Raw genomic sequence first — 7,663 nt, 5'->3', positions numbered from 1 at the left:
TATTATTGGGCCAACAATGAGCTACAGGAGCATGAGATGGTTGTTGTGTAAGGAGTATAATTGTCACCCACCACCCCCAACTCCCCCAGTCTCTACTGACTTGTCCCACCTCACTTTATTAGCCCTTTCAGTCAAAGTTACATCCTCTTTAGTCCAGTGTTGTTTACATCAACTGGCCAGTTCCATGCTGCCATATTGTCAGTTGCATTATCATTCTTTCTTTCTTTCTTCCTTTCTTTCTTGTACCCTTCCTTTCCTTCTTGCACTCTTTCTTGTTTAATTGTGGTAGGCATTTCTACCCTTTAGAATTAACACAAAGATCAGCCTATGACCTAGCTGTGTCCACAAGGTTTTGGTTGCTAGGCAACATTTCATTACCTAGCAACAGCCGAAAATCCGCTATTTTCTTACTTTTCACATTTTGAGCTCTAGAAGCATTATTAGTGGGTGTAGAAAGCTCTGACTTCTTTAACTTGCCACGTCCCAGAGACGTGAATTCACGTCCTCACATGATGTGCACTCATATCTCGGAGACGTAAATTAATGTGGCAACATTGCAAGGTCCCTAATTTGCACAATTTTCAATTTTCGCGAGTGATTTTTGGCACGTATATACGGGACACCTTCCTCTACAAGATGCCAGGCAGGGACAGTGTTTTACCCAGCATGACCTCCTGCCCCCTCCTGCATGACCTTTTCTCAGCAATTCACCTGTTATCAGTGACCTGGCCAGTAAAGCCATGTCATGCCACGGTACGAAATTCAGGGCCAGAGTGATTCCCCAATCGATGACGATGTGAAGGACAAACATTACAGTCAGAAATGATGATCAGGTAATGTGGCAAAAAAAGGTCAGGAATGGTGATGATTTAGTGAGTGAAACAATGCTTATAATGCTTATATTACTGTTTGAAAACCAATATACTCTCGTACTACATATAAATTCGTACCAAATAAATAAATAAATACTGTTTATGAGTGGTGTAGAATAGTTATCCTCCCATTGAACTCGTTTTCTTTGCAGCCAGCCTGATAGAAAACCCTGTAAGGTAAGGACGTACTCCTACCTGGATCGAGTATTTTAAACCTCAGGTGAGCAATTTCTCTATGAATTTTCGATGTTTCTCACCAAAAGCAGATGTTTGAGCCAAAAAAAAAAAAAAGGTCCAAAAAGGTCAGGACTGGGACGTACCATTGCCCAGAAAACGTCGGGATGGGGCGGGTTAAGCATAATCTTGAAGTCAATCCCTAATGGAAATGTACAATCAATTTTTCCCCTCTTTCCTCTAGTTTTCAAGTGCCAGTCCTGTGAAGATTGGCCTCAGCATCCATAGAAACTAGTACCAGTATTCAAAAAAGCCACCCCCCACTAGTTCCCCACCAGTTTAATAGAACTGAATGATAGTTCGGATGCTTATAGGCACTGACTAGTACTATATTTTTCTATGGTACACCTATGTGCTACATTGGCCAGGTCAGGGGTCAAAGGTCTTCAAATGTGAAAATGGTGAAAATACTCTAAATCATGGCTGTGCTCATGCAAAATGCTAAGCTCTAAAGATTATTAACCCCTTAACTGCGGGACGTCACTTTCATGATGCTCGAGAGCAAGGGATCATACCGCTGGGTGTCACATTTGTGATCCTGTGTTATTTTGAATTCGCACGGGCTTTCAAGTGGTGGCTTGTATCACCTTTCAGTACTACCAGTGTCCAGCTATACTCAGTTCTGCTAATGTCACCTGTACTCCCATCCACTGTTGACAATTTAGCCATTTTTCTCCTGTCCTTGACTACCCCCCTCCTTACCTCCCCTTCATTACCCTCTCCTCCCACCTAATCAGCTGCGCTGCGCTACACAAATGCTGGACGGATTTTTCCACTCATTTTATCCATTGAAATGTGCCCTTTGCCCTATTCTTATACAAAATAATATATAAAAGAAAGAGAAAAGGTAATTGATACTGCCATACATCTGGAATGGGCTATTTATCACCTGGCAACACCTCACATGCACTCGTTCGCTAATTTTCCCTGTTTATTTCCCCTTGAAATATGCCGTATGACCTGTTCTCATAATAAAAATATATATAAGAAAGGAAGGGAGAAGCCTAAGTGATATTTACATTCACCTGGAACTACATAATTTATTATGTACTGTCTAGATTTCCTGCCAATCATTTCATAGCGTATATATTAGCAGCTGTCACCACACTGACATTGGCAGCCCTCCACTGACCCTAGGCAACAGAATTCAGTTTACTGTTGTCTTTCAAGGTGAAACCACATCGGATTCGTGCCTGTCCAATTCCGCCGCTTTTTAGCCCCATGGAAAGGGCCCTGTGATCACTACCCCTTACTAAACCTTGTGTGGAAAGGGGTAAAGGTCTAAGTGACTGTTGTGGAACATGAACTGGCTAATTTATCAATGATAATGATGGACAGTGACTACGATCTTTCTGGTGACTCTAAAACAGTGCAAGTGGAAATGTAAGTAATGTGTAAACAGCAAGTGAAAGCAATGAATGTGAATATAACTGAACAGTGGAAAATAGTTTTATAAGTTACCGCAAGTGACAGTGCATAACATAGTGTAAATAAAATAGAAATGTAAATAATGTAAATAAAATTGAGACTGTAAATAGAAATGTAAATAAGTAGTAATATAAGAATACGAGTATATATAGTAGGAGTAATGAAAGTGAAAGTTTCACTCTAGCATGTATGAATACTGGGAGATATGAAAGTGAAAGTGACAGATTCGTTCTCCACACTAATATATAGGATGAGAAAGTGAATGCCTGGAGTGAAAATAAACTACTAGTACTGAAAGAAACTTATAGATAAATATTGTATACATAAATAAGTGTAATAAAGTACTAGGAATATAAAGTGAGTGTGTTTGTAAATAAAAAATGACAGCTCCGCCTCAGAATACCATCGGGAACCAGCACGGGAGGAAAGCTCGTATGCGCTTGTAATTTACATTGCTTTTACAGTGTTTTTTTTTTTTTACTATGGATTCCAAACTACTTGAAATTCATAGAATAGTGTTTGTAGTTATAAAATCAGGCAGTGGTAACCACATTACAGGGTACTGGGAAGTGTAAAGTGGAGACTTCGTTACCCACCTACAGAAGTCTCCACAAGTCCTACGGTAGAAGATGAAGGCTCAACAAACAACCCAGGGGAAGCTGAAGGTATGTGCCATAAGCATATATAATTTTAATATTCTAGGACTAATAACTGATTTTTGGCAAATATTTTTAAAAACTCAGTCGGTGCACGAATATCCTTGCGAAACGCACAAGGAACCCAAAAACAACCCTTCAGGTTAAGCAAGGGCGGTGATTCTTGGAGGGAATGTTGCACTGGAATACCTTCACACAAAAATGACATTTAGTGTTGAATCTCATTTCCAATTGTGGCCATCGCCACCTAGAAGTTGTACCTCTGGTGGGCCACTCTGCGTATTTCAAGTTCCCTATCTCCTCAGTGGGTGGATGGAATCGAATGAAATTTTGCATTCTAATAGACGTTAATGTGTACTACGTGCATGCTTTGTACATGCATGACCTATATCCGCCAGGTCAGGGGACAAAGGCCATAAAGTGCAGAAAATATGAAAAGCACTAAAATTATGACCTTCCTCAAGCGAAATGCTAATACTCTGAAGAATATTAAGCCAGGGGATGATTCTTGGGTGGAATGTTGCACTGGAGTACCTCCATATAGAAATGACTTTCAGTGTCGAAACTCACTCCTGGTCACTGACAAAGCTTGGTCTGCTTTAAGATGGCCAATGTTGCTAACCAGCTTGTTTCTTTTATTTGGTAAAGTCCTCATGTTATGAACAATTATTAAAAGTATATATATATATATATTGTTACGGAACAGAGAAAGATAACGTACACTTTAAGTGAGAATGCTAAACAGTCACTACTGTCCCGTAAAGTTCCAGGTTCAAAACAAAAGAGTTAGGTAAAATTACAAGTTAAAGTTTAATGCTCAAACTAACAACAAAACATTCAGGACTCATAAGGATAATGTAATGGCAAATAAACAGGTTAAATATATGGTTAACTGCAATAGCCTCTATTAATACGAAATTAGCAAGAGTAAATTTATCTAAGTCAGCCCTGATAAAATGAGATACCAGATAATACTCAGTGAATGCCAGATAAATTATTACAGATACAAACTATTATCAAAAATGACTGACATAAAACCCAACATTAATCATAAAGACCTCACTAGGCCTAAGAACTAACCCTATGCTACACAGCACAAGAAAAAATACAACAGTTATACTCAAATTACACACAGCTGCTAGATGTTTGGAGATTTCTTGAGCACTCACAATAATAATAATATCTGTACAGGGGAGGACAGAGATGTGAACAAAATGAGGAGCAGATCTAAGTGGCAATGATGCAGAGATTGAGCTCATTATATAGGGGCCAGCAGAGCCTGGTACAACTTGTAAGAAGGACGCGCAAATGAAGCCATGGGGACAAAGAGCTGAAAATCCCGCAAAGTATAACAGAGAGAACGACTTACTCTACTATAACGGTAGAAGGGGGAAACTGAGGCAGAACACGCTCGTGATCAAACATGCAGCATACTGTGCGTTAAAATTACACAAAGGATGATGAAATCATAGGCTATGTAACACCTCCCCTTATTAAAGAAAAAAGAAATTTACAAAGGAAATTTCTTATTACTCTAAAACAATCTGTACATGGCATTACAAAACATGCAAATGTCTTTCCTAATGTTACAAAACATGAGATCTCCCTAGCACGTTCAGTCATAGGTACTTGCCAGTATCCCTTTAACAAATCAAACTTACTTATGTACCTAGCCTTTCCGATCTTGTCTATGCAATCTTCTACACGAGGGAGAGGGTAAGTGTCTGTTTTAGTTATCTGATTAACACGTCTGTAGTCGATGCAAAGCCACTGTGACCCACCTGGCTTAGGGACCAGAGTGACAGGAGAACTCCACTCGCTCTGACAGGGCTCAATCATCTTGTGGTCCAACAGGTAGCCAAGCTCCTTCTGGATGAGAGGAACTTTCACTGGGTTCACACGGTAAGGAGGCAATTTAATTGGCTTTGCGTCTCCAACATCGACATCATGAATCAACACAGTGGTTCTTCCTGGAGTAGCACGGAACACTTGCGGGTACTCCTGCAGTAATGCCGAAAACTCCTGCCCTTCCCTGGGAGGTAGATGAGAAAGCTCAGTCTGGAGATCATTCATGATATCAGGATTCTTCCCCAAACTATCACTCAGGCTCATACTGCATGGGAGAGCTTCACTTGCAGTCTCGGGTGGAACAGCTACAGTGCAGACTGGATTATTTTCGTCCCGCCTGTGATATAACTTTAGCATGTTGATGTGACATAGTTGCTTGCTCTTTCTACGATCTGGTGTGGCGATGACATAGTTGACATCACTGAGTTTCTTCTCCACGAAATAAGGGCCACTAAACTTGGCTTGAAGAGGTTGCCCATGAACTGGTAGCAGAATCAAAACCCGATCTCCTGGCTGAAAGTGGCGTAACCTGGACTTCTTATCATACCAAGTCTTCATCTTCTCCTGAGCAGCTCCTAAATTCTCTCTCGCCAGCTGTAAAGCAGTGGACAGCCGTTCTTTGAACTTCATCACATACTCCAGCAGGTTGACGTCATCTTCCTCCGACAGCCAGCATTCCTTGAGTAACTTAAGGGGTCCTCTTACTTCATGGCCAAACAGTAGTTCAAAAGGTAAGAAGCCCAGTGATTCATTTGGAGATTCTCTTGCGGCAAACACAACGAATGGAAGACCTTTATCCCAGTCTTTCTGATGTTCCAAACAGTATTTCTTGAGCATCGATTTGAGTGTTTGATGATATCTCTCCAACGCTCCTTGGGTCTGGGGATGGTAAGCTGAAGACGTGATCTGGGTGATGCCCAACTCTTTCAGAGACTGCTTGAAAACGTTCGACATGAAATTACTTCCCCGGTCTGACTGTACCTCCTTGGGCAGACCAAACTTTGTGAAGAACCCTAGCATTTCCTTAACCACGTTCTTTGCTGAGATGTTTCTAAGTGGAATGGCTTCAGGATAACGAGTAGCCATATCAATCATGGTCAACACATAAGAAAATCCTGAAGAAGTCTTAGGAAGAGGGCCCACAATATCCACCAACACACGGGTGAAAGGCGCCTCAAAAGGAGGAATGGGAACTAGAGGTGCAACCTTTTCGGTCTGATTACACTTTCCCACAACTTGACAGGTGTGACAAGACTTACAATACAAGGAAACATCCCTGAAGATACCTGGCCAGTAGAAGTGTTTCAAAATGCGTGCCACAGTCTTCCTCACTCCAAGGTGTCCTGCCAAACTGGAATCATGAGCCACTCTAATGATATCCTGCCTACAAACACGAGGGATGACAACTTGGATGTACAACCTCCCATTCACAGTCGGCTGATGCTGTTGGGGTCTCCACTTCCTTATAAGTACTCCTGACTTTACATAATAACAAGTAGAAGCACCGGCTGACTCTTCTTCACTGTAAGCAGAGTTAGCTAGACCTTTCAACTCAGGGTCAGCAACCTGCAACTCAACCAACTCTTGACGAGACAAATTATCAACACTACGGGGTACTGCCTCATCTGGTGAGTGGTCCAAATTAGCAAGAAAGTGTCAGCTAGGATAACATCATCATCATCATTATCCTCTAAATCACCAGTAACTTTAGACTTAGCCCTAGTGACAGCACATGCAGGGAACACATCAGGGACATCACAATCCTGGGACGCAGCCACTGGCTCACCAGACAACTGAGGAGCTGGACACACTTGACTTCCACCAATATCATTTCCAAGTAAGAAAGTTACACCTGACATTGGGAGTGTCTCAACCAACCCAACCATAACAGAACCATTAACAAAACCAGACTCTAAATTCACTCTGCACAGAGGGACAGAGAAGTAATTATTCTCACACCTTGTAAGATTACAGTTTCATCAGAGGAATTAACATTAGAGCCTAGAACACTGGTCAGCATAAGGGATTGGCAAGCACCTGTATCACGATATATTTAAACTGATTTCCTGTCATTACTGTCCAGAGGACTGACAAAACCATCAGACAGGAAATTAGCACATGAACTCTTGAGAGTGTCACCCACGTTACTGCTCAAAAGAGGAGCTCCATCATGAGAATTTAAGTTACCCTCAAAGCAGGTTCAGTTAACTCAGTTAAAGAATTCTGGGAACTCTCAAGAGTGGACACTAGACCAATTGACTGAATATCTAAAGACTCCTTTTTGTTCACATCACGCTGTCTCCTGAAACATCTCTCCGTAGTATGACCAAGCTTACTACAATAAGTACATTTACTTTTCTGAAATCTAGAGGTGAAGCTGGTATTTACTTCCTGAGAAACATCATCCTTATTCTCTTTCCTGTTACCTGTACTCTGAGTAGAGGCAACGTACTTACTCTCAGCTTTCCCTTTTTCTTTAGAATATCTCTTGTGAGTGAGAACATATTCATCAGCTAAAACTGCAGCATCAGACAAATTATCTATCCTTTTCTCATCAAGATATAGGCTTACATCTTTACTAATACACCTTTTGAAGTCCTCCAGCAAAATCATCTGCTTAAATTT

The sequence above is a fragment of the Coenobita brevimanus genome, chromosome 34 (assembly GCF_032717465.1).
Source record: "Coenobita brevimanus isolate Jiangsu-jjx chromosome 34, ASM3271746v2, whole genome shotgun sequence".
NCBI classification, from domain to species: domain Eukaryota; kingdom Metazoa; phylum Arthropoda; class Malacostraca; order Decapoda; family Coenobitidae; genus Coenobita; species Coenobita brevimanus.
This window is presented reverse-complemented; position numbering follows the sequence as displayed.